Source organism: Pinus tabuliformis, chromosome 1_1, assembly GCF_031772625.1.
Source record: "Pinus tabuliformis cultivar Carrire ecotype Pingquan chromosome 1_1, CPIR1, whole genome shotgun sequence".
NCBI lineage: Eukaryota > Viridiplantae > Streptophyta > Pinopsida > Pinales > Pinaceae > Pinus > Pinus tabuliformis.
Window position 1 is genome coordinate 233,644,006 of NC_142297.1, and position 20,822 is coordinate 233,664,827.

Below are 20,822 nucleotides of genomic sequence, written 5' to 3' on the forward strand. Positions count from 1 at the left end.
TATTTAAAAGTGTTTCTCTTATTCCTGAGGAAATACACCCAAGTAAATCTAGTACAGTCATCAATAAACAATAAAAAATAGTATCCACCACCCAACGACCTTGTTTGCATACACCCACATAGATCTGTGTGTACTAGCTCGAGTATATCTCTCTTCTTTCTATCAGGATTCACAGGAAATTCATCTTTTTGCAACTTTCCTAGTGCACATGCATCACAATCAATATGAGCAGATTTTAAAACAAGAAGACCTTTGACCATACCTCTTTTTTGTAAAAGTGGAAAATCTTTGAACTTAATATGGCTGAATCTCTGGTGCCATAAGTCCACTGTAGTCATGGCAGATGATGCCAATGCCCGACGTGGTGTGCTTTTGACATTTAACTTGTACAATCCTCCCACACGAATACCTGATGCAATAGGCTTCATAGAATCCAACAGGTCTTTAATGACACAATATGATTTATAAAACTCTACCTTGAGATTCTGATCAGTCATAGTAGAAATATAGATCATATTCTTTTTTATCCCGGATACATACATAACATTATGGATATGTCTAATATTTCCATCAGGAAAACAACAAGAATATTACCATAACCTTTGATTTGGTACCCTCTATCATTGCCAAGATAGATGTTTTCTCCACTGCTGGTCTCTTTGAAGTCTTCAAACCATTGTCTATTCCCTCTCATGTGGATGGATGCACCTGAGTCGACAAACCAAGTATCAGTGTCATCCTCCTTAGCCGAAAGTGCAGAGTCAGATATGAACAATTTGATGTTCTGACTATGTTCCTCGTCAACAAAATGACCTGCATGTTGCTTATGTCGCTTTGGACCTTCATCAAACTTCTTTTTCATGTAATATCTGGCTATATGGTTGGTTCTACCACAATAAAAACATTTGGTTGCAGAGTCATTTCTATTGAAAGACGTACCTTGAGGTGAGGGCATATTTCTCTGTGGGGTTATGCTGCAATTGGATTTCCTCTGAAGGGCTTCTTCTTCTCCATTAAAGCCAGATTTGACCTCTGGGGTTTATGAGTCAGTCATCTTTCCTCCTCCTGCATGAGGATTCCTACCAACTCTTCAAATACAAGGGATTTTTCTCTTGCATTCAAGCCAGTGATGAAAATCTGATACTCGTCAATCATACCATTCATGGTAATCGTGACCAGATCTATATCTGACATAACTTCACTGATATCACCCAACTTGTTCTTGAGCTCCTTGATCCACGAAATGAATGCTACAACTGTCTCATTCTCCTACATCTTGATGGAGAGAATCTTGCTCTTCAAGAAAAACAGTGGATTGGTGTTCTTGACCTCATAGAGATCCTTGAGCATCTTCCAGATCTCTGGTGTAGTCTTGCAATCACAGATATGGGGGATAATGCAATCTTTGACTGAAAATTTCAGGAGCATTCTCGCCTTAGTCTCGCGCTTGTCCCAGTCTTGGATTTTTGATGTTGTTCCTCCTACAATGAAGTTTGGCTTCACCTCATCATTGTTCACAATCATCCATGCATTGTGTCCCTTAAGCAGATTTTGCAGCTTGAATTTTCAACCAAGGTAATTGGATCCATCCAGCTTGTTGTTTTCATTGAGGTAAGCTTCTGCTAATTGGTTATTCATCTTGAATGAATAAAAAACTTCAACCCCAATAATTAAAAAAACAACCCCAGATCTTAAAAAACACTCTCAAGCTTCACGCGAGCAGCTTGATTTCACTCCAAATTGCCTTGATGCATGGTCAACCAGCCCTCCAATGCGTGGCCTTAAGATTTCAAGTGAGCACTGAGCTCCACACATAGCCTTCATGCTCCTCCTCCATGGCAGTCTGATCTATGGACACGCTAATCAATAGCTCAGCCTCAAGTGTTACAGATCTCTACTGCTTTCAATGCCTAAGTTATCTAGTTCCCACTCTCAACGCCACGAGAGTTAATCGTCGACCTCCTCAACAGTACCGATCGAATCAGTAGCATCTCATCAAATTAATATCGCGCTTGCAGCTATCCACTTCCCAAACGGCAACCCACCACACTAAAAAACACACACAACATGCAAAGAAAGAAAAAATGTAGCCTTTTCCCCTCGCGCAAGGTCGGCACAATTTTCCTCCAAGAACTTGCGCTGATCTGAAGATTAAAAATAGTGTAAGTGTAGAAGTGAAATCGACATGATTTTCTCACCAAAATTCACACTGATTTCACCTCAATCATGCCGGACTCTCTCCACTCAGGTACAAGCTTCCTCAACCCTGTAGCTCTAATACCATGTCAAACATTCGAAGAATCAATCTTTATTAAACAACTGAGCAACTTACAGGTGTGAAACACCACCTATAAGACTGCCTCTGCAGTACACACTCTATTCCTCATACATTACATGCGAAATATATATAAAAATCACAAATTTAGGGAAGTTGAACTAAATCCTATAAACCAGGAACAAAATCCTAATCTAAGGTTCGGTTTGAACAGTTTCTACATTAATCTCAACACCACAATTGTTTCAGAAAAACATAGTATAATCTAAGATGAACCACAATTGTTATATAATATAATCTACAGATGGTACAAGCAAATAACATGTTTCAGAAAAACATAATATATTACATTACAAGACACATGTCATTATGTTGAACAATAAATTGAAAAAACACTTTGCATATAAATCGCTACTTAGATCATGCATTTCCCAAGATAGAATTCGCTTAACACTATTGTCTAAGTCATCTAGAAGATATAGATGTATAACATATTGTAGCAATAAAAATGAATCGTTATCTGTTTAATCCAAAGTATACAAGAAAAAATTGAGATGTATAACAAAATATAAATATATATAACAAAATAGTTACCTCAGTGAAGGTATGCCAATCATGTGTTTTAACCCCGCCAATTCACCTTTCTTTATTAAGATATTTTTTATGTTTGAAGAAAAACTTGTGGGAAATTTAATTCTTTGAATGAACTCTTTTACATCATTTCTTTTCCTCTCTATTAGTAACCATGAAAGGAAATTTCGGTCTCCATCGTTATTTGATTAGATCACACATTGCATTGCATGATTGGCTTCTTGAATGTCACTTCAAATTTTGGCAATTCAAGTTTCTTTATCCCTCCTAACATCTATGATTTTCCATAATGTTTCTATCAAATTCTTCCCAATATGTATTGTATCAAACAAATGAACTATTATTAGGTCCTCATAGTAGGAAAACCTCATGAATTGAGTGTGATAACTTTTCATTCCCCGTGGAAGGCCATTATTAGTACCTTCATGACCTTCATATTGAAGCATAGAAGAAATCAAAACAATAACTATCAAATTTAGTAAAATAAATTATTTAAAAGTAAAAATTCAAAAAATTATATATATGATAAATAAACAAATTGCATACCTTGCCAATTTCTATTATATTCCAACTTCCATAGGTGAGTTGTCATTCTTTGTGGTTCTAATAAAGTCTCTTCTTTCCCATTGAAAATATGTTTTTCTATAGTGTGATACCTATGGTTCTTAGAGAGGAAGTGTCTATACTCATCAAACACCTTCTTTCCTAAACTTTTTGAATGTCGAGATTTCATATTAGGAACACAAATTGCACATGCATATTTACCCTTTGTTTGAATACCCACATTAAGAGATGGATTAATTTCAATTATACAAAGGGATTATTTAAAAAAAATGCATGATATATTCAAAGAATTATTCACTATTAAAGTGCAATATTGGAATGTTACATATCAAAAACATGTGTTATTCCTGGGGCATCATGAATTGTCCATACAATTATTCCATGAAATTGAAATTTCCTATGCCTTATTGGTTTACACATGCCATACACAGTGAATCCAACCCATAACTTTAGAAACTCATTAATAAGAGGCTCGATATATACATTCATATCTTTAAATTCGTACTTACCTAGTAATTGTTTGAAATTACACATAATGATTCCCATGATATGTATGTATATGAGTAAATAAACAAGTATAAGATATTATGCAACAAAGAAGACAAATGAAAATGTTATATTCGAAAACTTAATGTAAACAAACACCTGGAAAAACTATTGTCAACCTTATGTGCTCCCACTTTATTGACATCTAAGGACGAAGGTTATTGGTGATAGCAAAAATTGACCAAACTAAGTAAATAAACCTGAGCTCTCCAAATGGATTAACACCATCAATTGCCAATAAAATCCTAAAATTACGAGGTTCATCATTAAAATGTGACAATTTTTCCTCAATTTCCCTAAATGCATAACCATTGGTAGGCGTTTGAAGAAAACCATCTCCACTTCTCTTTCATGCATGGTAATCCATAAACTATGGCTTTCACATTTGAATAATCACTGCAAACATGGAATTATGGGAATATAATGAAGAACTTTCTTAGTCACCTTTTTAATTATTTGATCGATTTGATATCTATTTCTTGTACATTGTAGGCAATTTGTTTCCAATGCATGTTGTCCGTAATATATAATATGATCATTAGGACATGCATTTATAGCTTGATACTTCATTCCAATTTCTTTCATAATGGCATATAAATCTGAATATGTGCGAGGTAAAATATTTGACGATGGTAACAAAATTTCACCTAATAATCTACAACACAAAAAAACACTAGTTAGATTAAAGAATATTAATCCTAAATATTCAATTTTTATTTTATATACTATTCAACAGAAAAAAAGGGAAAATAAAATTAACCTTCAAGTATCATATGTGATGAAACACAATACATAAATTAGGCTATGTGTCATACAAGGATTTGAAAAACCATTCAAAACCTTTAAGTTAACCAACAATAATGTAGTGGAGAGAAGATTTTATTTTAGGCCTTCATAAAGTGGTGTTGTTTCCTTTTATAGCAAATGTTCATCAAGAATATTATCATCATTTTCCTCATCCTCATCATTGACTGGTCGAGAGAACAAGCCTTTGATCAATTTATTTTTCCCATCATGTTGAACTATGTTATTATCGTCATCTTCTTTCATTGGATCATTAAATTTACCTTCAATATTTTTCCATATTCCTCAACTTGTACAACATTTCTACTACTACTTGGGGCATTCAAACACCAAATAGGGGGCCAACTTGACTTTACAATTAGAAATAACCATGAAAATTAAAATTAGTTGGCATAACAAATATTCTAACTGTTTAAAATTATACAAATACAAGTAACATAAACACAATAGATAATGAATATATAGCTTACCAAGGGATGATATTCCTTCAGTCCCCCTTCAATGTGCCCATGTTTCCTACAATTTCTTTTAGTTGTTTCTCTTAAAACGCTTACAGTAGAAAAGCCCCTACATTTAATGCAAGGGAAATAACATCTCCGATCATCCCTTTGATTTTTTCCCCTACTAATGCTTGTTGACGTTCGTCACCCCCAAAATAATTATGTGAGATTATGTTATAAAATTGAGTAGAGTACTAGATCTATTATATTTTGTAATGCAATTGATATATATATATATATATATATATATATATATATATATATATATAGAGAGAGAGAGAGAGAGAGAGAGAGAGAGAGCGAGAGAGAGAGAGAGAGAGAGAGAGAGATAATCTCTTTTTCACTCAACAAGGATACTTATAACCTTTTAGAATCATTGTAGTTATACTGAAAATGTTGCAATGTCTCTTAAAAGAAACACATTTGTAAATTTACTTACCAGCGAAATGACGATGATAGCTGACCAATTCAAAGTTGACTAGTCAAAAAGTGACCCACCATTACATTAATAGCGCATTGAATAGGGGAAAAAGTCTTTTGGTTGGTATTGTGACAACCATCAAATATCACTGCTCTTACAAAGATAGGCATAATACTGTCGAAATTACAACGAGTTCAAGACATATCATCAAAAGACTGATGAATTCAATATAATGAAAAATATTTAAAAAAATTGACATCAAGTCTTGTAATTTTCAATGTAATTGCTAATTTTACTCGTATCGTCATACTTTTTTGTTAGAAATTATTACTATATATAGTAGTGAAGCAAGTTGCAAGTCTCCAAAGGTTATCTTTGCATAACAACCTAGAAGAAAAGTTTGTATTCTTCACAATCCAAATCACAGTGATAGCAAGAAGAAGGTTGGAAGTGTTGTTGCTTCAAGAATTTATGCCAGTGTTCTCAGGACGTCCCATAAAAAGGAAGACAACAATGTAATGAAGAAAAAACATGAACAAAGGATCAAACCTCCTCCAAGGTAAAATATCTTCAGAACATCTTCAAGGGAATAAGGAGGTGGTGCCTCCATCAAGGTTGGTGCCTATTTCAAGTGGGTGTTTACACATTTTCAAGGTTGGTTCCTCAATAAGGTTGGAGACTATTGCAAGTGGATGCTTGCACATTTTTGAGGTTGGTGCCTTAGTTAGGTTGTAACCTATTGTAAGTGGGTGCTTGTACATTTTTGCGTTTTGTCCCTCAATCAAGTTGTAGCCAATTGTAAGTGAGTTCATGCACATTTTCAAGGTTGGTGCCTCAATCGGGTTGTAGCCTATGTGCGTTCTTGCACATCTTAGGGGTTGGTGTCTTTAGTAGGTTGGTTCCTAGAAATCTATGTAAATGAATTAAAGAAGAAAAGAAAAGTAATTTTTGATTTTCTAACACAAGGGTTTCCATGTAAAAGTTTGTGTTCTCTTATATTGGCGTGATGATAAATTTTTGATGCGTACTTTCATTCATTGTTATGATGAAAATTATTTTTTGATGCACTTCTATATAGTTAATTATTGATGAAATGTTTTAAAATGATAAGTTTGTTAATACATTTGTTAACACTGCCCCCTCCCCACTCCCACCCCATAGTGTAATCTTTGGTGTAATACATCTAGGCCAAATCCTATTAATACTTAATAAAATTGTAGAATCCTCTTGTCGAATCATAAAGTGTGCCCTCCAAGAAATGTTAAAATAGTGTTATTTGTCTTCATATGATCATGTGGCCTCAAATGAACTAATAATCTAGAGTACCATATATGTTTTACATGAAGCTCTTATTGGATCCATGTTATATGTTCATATTACGTCATTTCAATAGATATGTTCCTTATTTACAAGGACAATATATGAGTATAATTAGTAAAATGTTCCCTACAACTAGTGTATTGATACTCACCTCCACACCCTCAAAGGGTATACTAGTGATGAAATTCAAATTCTTTACAACCAACTCCAATCTTTAACCTTGCACCATCTCTTAGCAAGTTCCCACTAGTCAACAATCCTATTTAGTAACTTAATGATACTTTAAATGAATAAGAGGCAAAAGGATCTTCAGAGATTGACACCTGTATAATGCATCTGGGTATTACATTTTTGTTTATCGTGCCAAGAGACACTCTCCATCTTAGTATGGGAGAGATGTTGTAATGTTATATTATATAAAAATTTTGACTAGTTCAAATTACATAAAAATAAAAATAAAATTTTAAGAAATAAAACCTTATCCTGCTCCCATTAATCATGCCCAAAAATAATTCATCATTCAGATTCCCAAGTTGAACTATGCCACCATCTGAAATGTGCTTAGTTATATATGGTCCTAGCTAGTGCATCTGAAACTTCCCCAGAAACTTGGTAAACTGTTTTTCATACATTAGTACCAAATCTCCATTTTTGAAGGTGCATTTCTTGATGTGTCGATCGTGCCATGCCTTTTCTCTAGCTTTTTGTACTTGTTGATAGAAGTCAACCAAAACGCAGTCTTCCTCTAACACAAGCAACTGTGTGAGGCATTCCTCCATGATGTCACGATCTTCCATCTCGGTTATTGTTGCGATACTTAGGTTTGGCAGTGTGTATTCCATTGACATTACTGCTTCTTGTCCATAAACCAGTCGAAAGGGTGTTTGGCCAGTCAATTTCTTACAGGTTCTCTTATAGGCCCATAGAACCGCTAGTATGTTCACATCCCAATCATTCCCATTAACATTGCATACCATTATGAGGGAATTCTCCAAGATCTTTTTGAAAGCTTCAATAGTGCCATTTTCCTGGGGGTGGCATGGCATACTGTTTTAATGGTACATCTAGAACTCTTTTGTTAAAACAATGATTGTCTCATTCAGGAAGTGTGACCCTCTATCACTCATCAAACTTTTCGGGCATCAAAACCTTGACAGAATAAACTAAAATATGAACTTCGCAGCAGTGTCCGCCCTACATTCCTACACAAGTTGTGCCTCGACCCACCTGGTTAAGTAGTCCGTAGCAGTGGTAATATAACATGCCACCATCTTTTTTCCAGGTGGTTGAATAGGTCCAACAAAGTAAATTGCTCATTTATCAAATTCTTGTAACATGATATGTGGATTCAATAGAATTTCACCCCTTTGCGATGGTCTCCCGATCCTTTGACACACATCGCACGAACTGCAATATTCTTTGGATTCTTTATGTATTGTTGGCCACCATAGTCCTGCATGTAGTGCCATAGCGTTACCTTCATAGTGTCCTCCAGTGACACCACCATATGCTTCAGCTAGAATACTGTGTGTTTCATATTCAGGCACATATCGACGTAGAACTTATTTCAACCCCATCTTATATAGTTGTCCCGCAATTATAGAAAAATCGGCAGCCTTCACATCTAGTTCCTTCTTTTGCTGCATCGTATACCCTTTACGATCTATGCCAATAGATAAAAACCGAATGATGTCTACAAAATGCTTGTCCACAACCCTGATAGTGAAGAGTTGCACGTCAGGTAATCCTTCCTCAATATTTGTAGGTTCTTCGCCATTTTCAATCTGAGAGAGGTGGTTTGGTCTAGCATTCAATCTCCTGGGCTTCACTATGACTTCAAAATCATATTCTTGGAAAAGGAGCAACCACCTACAAAATTACCCCCCCCCCCCAACACAGGCTTATTGACGAGGTACTTCAAAGTAGAATGGTCTGTGTACATCTTAAAGTGTGCACCTAGTAGATAATGGTTGAAATTCTGTAGTGCTTAAATCATTTCCAAACCTTTTCGCTCTGTGGTTGAGTAGTTATTTTCGGCCTTTGGTAGTTTCTGAGTGGCGAAGGAAATCAGGTGATTGATATCTCCTGCCCTTGGTTGTGTTAAGATGACTCCCAACGCTATGCAAGACGCATCCACATGTACATGAAATTTCTTCTTCCAATCTGGGAATACTAGGATTGGTGTTGTAACCATCTTCTCCTTCATATTAATCAAGATCTTATGATAATTGTCATCCCAACAAAACGTAAAATCCTTCTTTTACCACTTCTCCATGGGCATAGTGATCTGCACATATTCCTTAATAAACTTCCTATAGTACCCAGTATGACCCAATGTCGCACATAGCTGCTTTTTGTTCCTAGGGGACTCGATATTGATAATGATGAAGATCTTAGAAGGTTCTAACATAAATCCCTACTTACAAACAATGTGGCCTAATAGTATTATGCAAGGTGCATAGAAAATACATTTCTTTAGGTTCAGAGAGATCTGGTACTTCCTATAGGTATCCAACATTAGGTACAAACTAGAAACATGCTTTTTGACTAGCCCAAACATTGTCCAATAATCAAAGTAGACTTCCAAACACTTATGAATGAACTCCTTGAATGTTGCAACAACCACCCTAGTGAAAATTGCAGGATAATGTTTTAGTCTGAAAGGCATAATTGTATAGAGGAATGACCCCCATTTTGTAGTGAAGGTAGTCTTGCTTCTATCCTCCGAGGCGATATTAATTTAGTGGTATCCTGAAAATCCATCTGTAAATAAGTAAGCTTATTGTTCGTTGACATTCTCGAGAACTTCATCTGTAAATGACATAAGGAATGGATCATGGACACATGCATCATTTAAATTTAGTAGATCTATGCAAATCCTAATAGCACCTTTTGTTTTATTCTCTTGGACCACCATAGGACTGACTCACTCAGATTCCTCTATAGGCTCCATTATTCCGGCCGCAATAATTTTATCGAGTTCCTCTCGTACCTTTTCCTTGTATTTGGGGTTCAATCGATATGGGCACTACTTAACTGGCTTCGCATCAGGTTTTAAATTTATCTTCGTCACTCCCAAATCTCCTACTATTCCCTTCAAGTAAGAGAACTTGGTTGGGAATAAATTCTGATATTCATGTCATAATTCAGCAACCTTATCCATTATATCTTCATCCCAATAGTCGTTGATGTTCATGAATTTTGGTTCTACCTTAGAACCAATGTTCACCTACTTTGTGCACACCGGTTATGAAATATCAGGGATCTTCACACTAGGTCCCCCAACTTCATGTTGTCCCTCAGATTCAGGGATACTAATATTCTGTGGATCCTCACAACTTCTTCAGTTGTAACATTGTAACATTCTAAAGCATGCTGCAACTACGTATTCCAGTCAGGCTATACACACGTGATAGTTTCGACGGGTGTTCAGAAGACTACTGCTTTAATCTCCTGAAGTGCTTCATCAATGCTTGTGAACCTGTCTTGAAAAATGAACGTAAGAAATAATTTTTTTCATCTCATCACAGTCGGCGGTCCTGTGTCGCAGCTCTGTTTCTAAATACCAGTTCTTTGGGATAACATCCAGGGTCTGAATAAAGATATGCACCCACTCAAGTTGAGGTATTTCACCCCATTCCTTAGTCCATCGCGCCAGATGTCCACGTGGATCATCCTTCCTTGTGTATTTTTTAGCGAGTCGGGTGCTCGCGTAGCCAAACCTTAATCGCATCATTCGACGATTCTTTCCAGTGAGCAAAATTATCCATGTGTGTAGCCCACCATCTTGTAGGTGTAGCTCTTTATGCTATATCTAAGGCTGGGAACCGATGTTCCTCTACTACATCCCTTTCAAAATGTTTAAGAAATATATTGACATCACCCAAGCCATCATGATAGGGTAACTTACATACCTAAGTAGGCACACAGTATAATGATTTAGTACACTAAATACATCACAGCGTAGAGACCTCATGCAACCGATTCTTCTAGTTTTCTATCTCTTCATCTGATTTTGATTGGTAGGACTTTTCCTTCTCCCAGCTCATCCTTCCATCTGCAGTGGGATTGATCCAATATTCATTCTACACAGTTAACTTATAGACATGCTCAATGTTGCCATCTACATAATAGACACGGTTCGGTTTTGTGTAGCACGCACCTTCAGCTAGATCCAGTGGGACAATTACTCGAAGTTTATTCTTCTCAAATACCATGCTTCGCTTCTTTAAGTTGATGATTTCATTCATGTCAAAATTCCAATCAATCCCAAGCAATGCTAGGTATGGATTACTATCATCGATGATCTTAATAACTTCAAAATCAACCACTGCTCTTGCACCTTCATTATCTACTGTTACTCCATGTAGGCACCCCATTGGAATTATCTTCTACTGATTCACCATATGCAATTGAATTGGTGACCATTGTAACTTAGGCTTTCCCATACGTTCCCAAGTCTTCTTCGGTAGTACATTAGCATCAGAGCCCAAGTCTAGGATTACCTCATCCATTTCAAAATCACTGATCTGTGCAGTCAGCCGCATCTCCCTACCGGTTCTTTTCTTGCTTTGTTTTACCTTATTGACTGTTTGTTGTCCTAGTGATGACTTATCCTTGCTGACACAGTTATCTATCAGCTCTTGCAATCCCTCTACTACCTTCCGATCCCTTAGTAACTTCATACAGGTCTGCAGAAATGATTTCAACACTATGGGATCTGACTCTTGGGTTGCAGTAGCATCTTTAGGTTTATCCTTTTGCGAGGCTATCAACATTGGGTTCTAAGATGTAGAAGCACATGGACCCATAAAATTCTTTCTTGCCTTCATGAATGTCTCTTTCTCTTTATGTAAATCAAACCCAACATTCTTGTCACTAGTTTTTCAAAACCATGACCCTAATTCTGGTTGTTTTCCTTCAACCTTGTCTTAACCAGTGGCTACATCACTTCACGTGACTATTTTGACATTAGGATAGTCTTCACAGGGCTCGGATCTCATCATTTTGATATTTTGTGTTGGCTTATGAGTCTTCTTCTCCTGCATCTTTTCTATTAAGATTGGGAATCTTCTATAACATGATCAAATTGATGATAGTATTGACATAAAGGGTGTTTTGGATTCTAATAGTCACACGGAAAGTGGCATGGTTCTCCACAGTTGTAACAAATAATCTGGCCCCGACCTATTCTAGCTTCTCATCCTCATTCTCTTCCTCATCCTTGAAATCCTCCGCGAGCTGTAGGTGAGCCCTATTCGTTCTGTGTGTGGTTTTCAACCTGCATCCTATACAGTGGAGTTTTATCCATCATTAGTTCATTGCTTCGACAATTCCTCTCATCATGGCCAACTGATTTACAAAAGTTACAAAAAAATTTCTTTGGAGATTGTATAAACTTCTATAATAAGGAGCAATTGTCGCTTGAATGATGTCTTGAAACTTGGAAAATACTACACCAGGTACTTGCACCAGTGCTTGATCTAGCGGAAGACTCTGGTTTTGCAGGTTATGACCTCCCGCAACTATATAATCTTGGAATACAAGGAATTGATCCTTGTGCCCTTGCATTTTGTGCACCAAACCTCAGAATATGTCTCTAACTTAACCTCCTTTCCCTTCTTGTTAGGCCCCTATAATACTAGTGTATTCCCTTATTATTATTGTCATTATAGCTCCTTATTGTATTTTTGTGCCCATGTTGTCCCCATACTGTTATTATTGTGCCCCATAGAAGCCCACTATTGTTATTGTTGTGCCCTTACATTATTATTTTTATGTCGGCTTGACTATATTCTGACCCCTTATACCTTTATATATAGAAAGGAGGTCTTGTCATTTGCGACATCCAAGAATCGTTCATTTATATAATGTAAAGGAGGTTTCCCCCTCAAAGAGGTTGATTTTGAAGTCGTTGATCTATCTTTTCTTATATTTTGTGATCTGGTTGCATAACAATTGGTATTAGAGCTTTGGGATTCTAGGGTTTCATTGCTTCAAACAAGCCATCATGGAATTTTCGCTATAACGTTATTTATACGATGTTTTAGAAGCTAAAATTAAAACCCATTTGATCTGAAATCTTTATGAACCTCGTGTATAAATTTCAAATCTTGTAGTGCTATATTTTCGGAGATATGATCCAAGGAAGTTAGGGATTTTGCAGGCTCCCGAATTATATCTCAAACTGGTAACCGGGGAAAAATCATCATAACTATCTCTCTGAGCATCAGATTGAAATTTCGTAAAAAGGTATAGAAATAGGATGAACTTTAGTTTTTTGGTGTATCAGTTTCAAGTTTGAAGGTCAAAACAGTGACACATGGCACTTCGTACAAGTTCGCTTCATGGAACCAGTCCATAATTAGACCATCATGGGAGATTTGGAATAACGCTTTCTTGGCGAATCCAATCTTGATCGGACTTGTGGAATTGGAATTAGGACTCAGAGGGCTACCATAGGACGAAATTTCAAACCTTGGAGATATGCAATTACAGAGATACAACCAATTCAATATCGAGCTCCTACAAAGCCAAAAAGGATGTGTAGTCTTTTTAAATGTTTTCATAAGTTTGGTTTGAAAAATTAGTTTGAAGGAATTCAAAGGACATAGTGAAGCATAATTATCATTAATTGATGCCCCGAAGAAATAAAATGGAAACACCTAGTAAGAAACCTAAAAGCTCTAGCATGACTCATGAAGAAGAGGATGAAATGCAACATGATGTATCAAAATTACGAGACCAAGTGCAACAAATTTCGCTCTCACAAAACGTAACAGAAGCTAAGATGGATGGTTTAATGAAAGGCATGGAAGCTAAGATGGATGGTTTAAAGAATGGCATGGAAGCTAAGATTAATGGCATGGAATCTAAGATGGATGGTTTAAAGAATGGTGTGGAAGCTAAGTTGAAAGGTATGGAATCTAAAATGGATGGCATGAAAGCTAAGATGGATGGTATAGAAGAAAAACTTAAAGGCAACATGGAAGATTTGAAGATAGATCTAACAAAGCTATTACAAGAAAGGCTTACTAATGGCAAAATGGTAGTAAAGGGAACTCATGATGAGAACAAAATAAATGTTAATCATGATTTCATAGACTCTAATGTCGGATTGAAAACCTACCATGTTTCAAAGATCGATATGAGGAACTTTGATGGCAAGGATCCTGTAACATGGATACTATAGATGGAGCAATATTTTGATCTTCATAATGTGAAAAACACACAAAAGGTACACATTGCAACTTTATATTTGGAACCCAATCAGTTTGTATGATATCGATGGCTTTGCTTTCATAAACAAATTGTCACTTGGGAAATTTTAATGGAAGAAATGATAGCACAATATGAGGATACAAAAAGAAACACCTTTTTTAGCCAATTGATAAATCTCAAACAAAAAGTTTCAATGGTGGAGCACATTGAGGACTTCCAAAAATTGAATATAAGGGTAAAAGATATTCCATAGGAGCACAGGATTGATGTAATAATAAGGACATTAAAGGATAACATCCAACATGAGGTTCACATTTGGGAACCTAATTCATTGGAGAAGGCATTCAGGTTGGCAAGAAAAATTATGGGAACAAGGCAGCCTACCAATCACAACAATAAAGATGGAAATGTTGTTTCCCCTAGACTTCCACAACCTACAAGGTTGACTCCCCAACAATTGAAAGAAAAAAGAGCAAAAGGGCTTTGTCACAGTTGTGATAGAAAATATTTTAAAGGTCATAAGTGTGCTGAGAAGAATTTATTTTACATATATTGTGAAGAGGAAGAAGAAAAGGAATAAGAAACATCAAACAAGAGGATACACACCAGGAATAAAGCCTAGAGAAAGAAGAAATGAATCCAATCATATCTTGTAATGCATTGGTCGGAATAACTACTCCTAAAAGTATCAAGATAGAAGGGCATATCAAGAAGAAAAAGGTAATATTGTTGATTGATTGGGGCGGTACCCATAATTTTATTCATTGTAAGATAGCGAAGGAATTTAATTGCTTCCTATATCTAGCACCAGAGTTTCAAGTGATGGTTGAAAATGGAAGAGCCATAAATTGCTTTGGAAAGTGCCATAATATCAAGCTATCCATGGGAGAATATGTGTTGAATAGTCCAATGCTTTCCATTCCAATGGGTGATGTTGCTGTTGTACTAGGATTCCAATGGCTACAATCTTTGGGTACGATAGATTTTAATTTTCAAAAAAATTTCTTGAAAATTTGTTCAAAAGGAAAGGAAGCTGAATTAAGGGGCATCGTAGGGAAAATGGGAAATATAATCAGCTCTAACAACATGAAAAAACTTATAAAGAAAGAACAACATTGCATAATTGCACAATTATGTTCACTAGAGGTTCCCATGTTGAAATCATCCATTTCTCCAAACCCCCAAAAAGCCTTCGACAATCATTCCAAGGTATTTGAGACTCCCAAAGGCCTCCCACCTATTCATGATCATGATCATTTTATTCATTTGATTCGAGGAAGTGTTCCTCCAAAAATCAAGCCTTACATATATCCCTATGCCCAAAAGAGTGAAATTGAATGTATGATTGTAGAAATGCTAGAGGCTGGTATAATTCAACGTAGTCAAAGTTATTTCTCTACTCCAGTAGTATTCATGCACAAGAAGGATGGATCATGGCGCATGTGTCTAGATTATAGGGAGCTTAACAAGCTCACTTTTAAAGATAAATTTCCCATTCCTATCATTGATGAATTATTGGATGAATTGCATGGAACAATTTACTTCACTAAGTTGGACCTTCATTCAGGATATCATCAAATCATAATGAAGACTAGAGACATTCCGAAAACAACATTTATAACTCATGAGGGTCATTATGAATTTTTGGTCATGCCTTTTGGCCTTACCAATGCACCTTCTACATTTCAAGGTTTGATGGTTTCCATTTTCAAACCCTTCCTTCGAAAATTTTTGTTAGTATTTTTTGATGATATACTAATCTACAAGAAGTCTTGGAAGGATCATGTTCAACATGTCGATAGAGTGCTCAAACTATTGGAGGGGAAACAATTATATGCAAAAACTTCCAAATGTTTCTTTGGAGTACAAGAGGTGGAATATTTGGGTCATATTTCATCTCATGAAGGTGTTAAGGTAGACACTAGAAAAATTAAAGCCATTAAGGAATGGAAAATCCCCACATCCATAAAGCATCTACGAGGATTTATAGGGCTGATAGGGTATTATCGCAAGTTTGTTAAGAATTATGGGAGAATAGTAGCACCTCTAACAACATTACTGAAGAAAGATGCATGTTCTTGGACTCCATAAGCAACAAAATCCTTTGAACATCTTAAAGAGGCAATGTGCCAAGCACCAGTCTTATCTACACCAGACTTCAAAAATACTTTTATTGTAGAATGTGATGCCTCAGGAAATAGAATTTGTGTTGTTTTAATGCAAGAAGAAAGACCCATTTCTTTCGAAAGTCGTCCAATCAAAGGAAAGTATTTACACAAAGCTATTTATGAGAAGGAAATGTTGGAAATAATACATGCACTTAAGAAATGGTGGCATTACCTAATGGGAAGACACTTCAAGGTAAAAACAGATCATGATAGTCTTAAATAATTTTTAGAACAAAGATTATCTTTAGAAGAACAAAAAAATGGGTCAAAAATATGTTGGGGTATGACTTTGAAATCATCTACAAAAAAGGGAAGAAAAATATTGTTGCACATGCACTCTCAAGAAAGGACGAGGATGTGGAAGCATTGCTTTGTGCCATTTCTATTATCCAATCATATTGGATAAATGAAGCAAGGGATGAATGGAAGAATGACAAAGAAGTGTGAGCACTCATTCAAAAGTTACAACAAGACCCCAGTACATTTGATACATTTAGCTAGAAAAAGGATTCATTATGGTACAAAGATCTCTTATACCTATCTAAGAATTCCCAACTCAAACAAAATATTCTTATGGAATTGCACACCTCTCCCTTAGGATGGCACTCAATTTTTAAGAAATTACCACAAGGTTAAGAAGGATTTTTTTGGGATGGTCTTAAATATGATATTTAAAAGTTTGTGGTGGAATGTTTGGTTTGCCAACAAAATAAAGTTGAAACAATTAAGACCCCAGGGCTCTTACAACCTTTATCCATACCAAGTCAATGTTGGGAGGAGGTTTCAATGGATTTTATCATAGGTTTACCCAAGTCCAAAGGAAAAAGTGTCATCATGGTGGTAGTTGATGGACTTACAAAGTATGCACACTTTTGTGCATTATCTCATCCCTTTAAATCCAGTACAATTGCTATTGCATTTATGGAAACAATTCAAAAGTTACATGGAAACCCAAAGATTATTGTAAGCGACAGAGATTCCATTTTCACTGGAATTGTTTGGACATAACTATTTTCTTATTTAGGTACTCAGTTAGCTCATAGCTCATCGTATCATCCTCAATCTGGTGGGAAAAATGAGATAGTGAACAAATTTTTGGAAGGATATCTTCGTTGCTTTGTATCTAATAAACAGACACAATGGGTCAAATGGTTGCCTCTGGCTGAATGGTGGTATAACACTTCCTTCCAAACTGCAACAAAAATGACCCATTTATGGCACTTTATGGATATCATCCACTATCCATCACATCATATTTAAGAGAAAATTATAAGGTTCAAGTAGTGGAAGATCACATCAAACATCTACAAAAAGTTCTCAAACTCTTAAAGGATAACCTCACTTTGGCACATAATAGAATGAAAAAACAGGTAGATCAACATCACAGCGAAATAAGTTTTTATGTAGGTGACTGGGTATTTCTACGGATACAACGATACAAACAAATGTCCCTCAAACAAGCTAAGAAGGATAATAAATTATCACCAAAGTATTATGGTCCATGCAAGGTGTTGCAAAAGACTGGTACTATGGCATAAAAATTGGAGCTTCCTACAGCTTCTCGAGTGCACCATGTTTTCCATGTTTCATGCTTAAAGAAGGTTATAGGTGACAATCTCCTAGTTCAAACAATATTGCTAGAACTTGAAAAGGAAGGAAAAATCATATTGGAACCTAAAGCAATGACAGAAAAAAGAACTCGATCGCTACAAAATTGATCAATTTCAGAGTATCTCATCAAGTGAAATAACTTACCTGCTGAAGATTCCATATGGGAGGATGAGAATTTTATATGGAAGCATCCAGAACTACTCAAGTGTTGAGGACAACACTTTTCTGAAGGAGAGGGGCATGTTAGGCCCCTATAATACTAGTGTATTCCCTTATTATTATTGTCATTGTAGCCCTTATTGTATTGTTGTGTCCATTTTGTCCCCATATTGTTATTATTGTGCCCCATAGAAGCCCACTATTATTATTGTTGTGCCCTTACATTATTATTGTTGTGTCGAATTGACTATATTGTGACCCCTTAGACCCCTATATATAGAAAGGAGGTCTTTTCATTTGTGTAATGTAAAGGAGGTTTACCCCTCGAAGATGCTGAGTTTGAATTTATTGATATATATTTTCTTCTATTTTGTGACTTGGTTGCATAACACTTCTTCAAATCCTGCAACTCCATATGCAGGCTTGCTAGCTGTGCATGGATCTGCTGAACTCCTACATTCATATCCTGGATCAATGAAGCATCTAGCTTCATCGCAATATCTAATGCTTCGGCCTAAGACCCAATCTTTTGTTGAGATAATGGTAATCTTAAGTGAGGTAGTAGCGAATATATGTACCAGTACATATGTTTTTAATCTGAGATATGAAGTTTAGCTTGACTTAGTAATCACTTCAGTCACTGATCTATATCCCACGAAGATTCATTAATCCTATGCTTAATCTCCTTGATCTTAGACACACACTGAGATTTCGACTTCCACTTCATAAATTCCGCGTTCATCGCATCCTTCGAGTTAGCCAATGAAGCAGGTGCGTCGTGTTGTATCTGATATACCAGGTAAGCGCCATGTCCTGTAGCGTTGTAACCAGTTGTGCTTTCCATAGCTTCTACGGAGAACCAAAACTGTTCGGGATCCTCTCATCCCTGACACTGAATACAAGTTTTATAGTATTTGTCATACTGAATAACATAGCTGGAGGTGGAGGTGGAAGTGGAGGTGTAGGTGTATGAGGTGGAGGAAAAGGTGGAGGTGGAGTGGTTGTATGTTCAGTTCCAGAAGTACCCTGATCTAGAGTCTGCACCACACCTCTGGGCATACTAGGGTTACCTCATTCTTCTTCACTTCTAGACTTTCCCAATAAGGGACTGTATTCTCTTTCAAAAAAAAATTCTTGATCTACTTTGAATTGATTTTCACTTCACGTAGATCTAGTTGGACCCCTCTTAAACATTAAGGTAAAGGAATAACCCTATTTTTTCACAAAAGCTTTTTAATCCATGTTTTTAGTGATTTTAAGTACTTACCTCTTGGACCCTTGGAGAATAGTCCTTCGGCTTCGCTATAGGACACAAATGTGTCTATTGAAAATTTAGTGATGAAACCACCCAAGATACTATCAATCTAGTAATCAATCGCGCTCGTAATCTTATAATAATATCTTTCAATTCGCTTGACTAATTTTGGAGTCCACACAATAGGATCGTCATGCTTATGAGTAGGTTCACTATCTGCTAATTTGGATAACCACTTGTATAATTCACAAGGGAACGATGAAAATAAAACTTTGTGTACTTTTGTGTAAAGATACCTTTGTAACCACTTTTCTTTTGATAAGCATGGATTCCTATTCTCCTGACCTGCAAACTGCAACTTCTCATCTATCAACTTCTCGATTTCCTTCTTAGTCGGTATCCACTTATTCCACATCATAGATCCCTCAGATATATCCCAGTCCCAGCAATAGAGCCATTTTTTGGCTTGAGGGGGCTTGGACCCAAGTTCAGGGTTAGCTATGCTAACCAACAAAACCATACACTATCGGCCCTTCCGGCAACAACCCACGTAGCGCAAGTTGTAGTCCCACCTGAGGAAGTATTAGGGGATGCTAGAACCAGGCTTCTACATCCATAAGGCTGTGTGATATGGTTTAGATGATTTTCAGTTAAAGAAAGTTATAAGCTTCATGTAACTATCTCGTCATGCATAAAATAACATCTAACATTTGATCTGAATCTTCGCAGAGTAATTAAGATAAAATATAGGTAAATATCATTCAGTTGTGCGTAAATATAGAAAATATACATGCAAAAAAATAGGCACAAATTTGCTTCAGATTTCTTTCTATTACTTCATATATTCCTTATACAACCTTCCATACCCTGCGCACACAGCTACAGGGGCCCGCACACTCAGCTGCAGACTTACCAAGGTCTCTTTGCAATCAGCTACAAGAGCCTTCCCCTTCGCCCAAAATATACAAAGATCTACAATTACAGACCCAAAATCATATCATAACATGAAGTACTCAATTCCCTTAAACTTGCTAAGACACCCCTTTATATCCTTTACCCTTACAATACCATGGGAAGATCTCAAAACAATACCAACATATAAGGCATTTTGACCCTCCTAAAACCTCTTGGCTCCTATTTGACCTACGCTACTCATGCTCCTCTCCTCAAAAAGTGGAGATTTACAATATTTTAACAAAATTGACCTAGGGGATCCCATCCCAACAATCTAGTGGATCTAGGTTTCCCTCTGTTGTTGTATGAATCTGTAGATCTGATTGATTGGTATATGTTACAAACATATGTATTGAGCTCATTGTACTCTCTGCTGAATTTTTTTTATGATGATCTATTAAAGAAGAAGATTTGAAAGGGTTTCCCCCTTGTG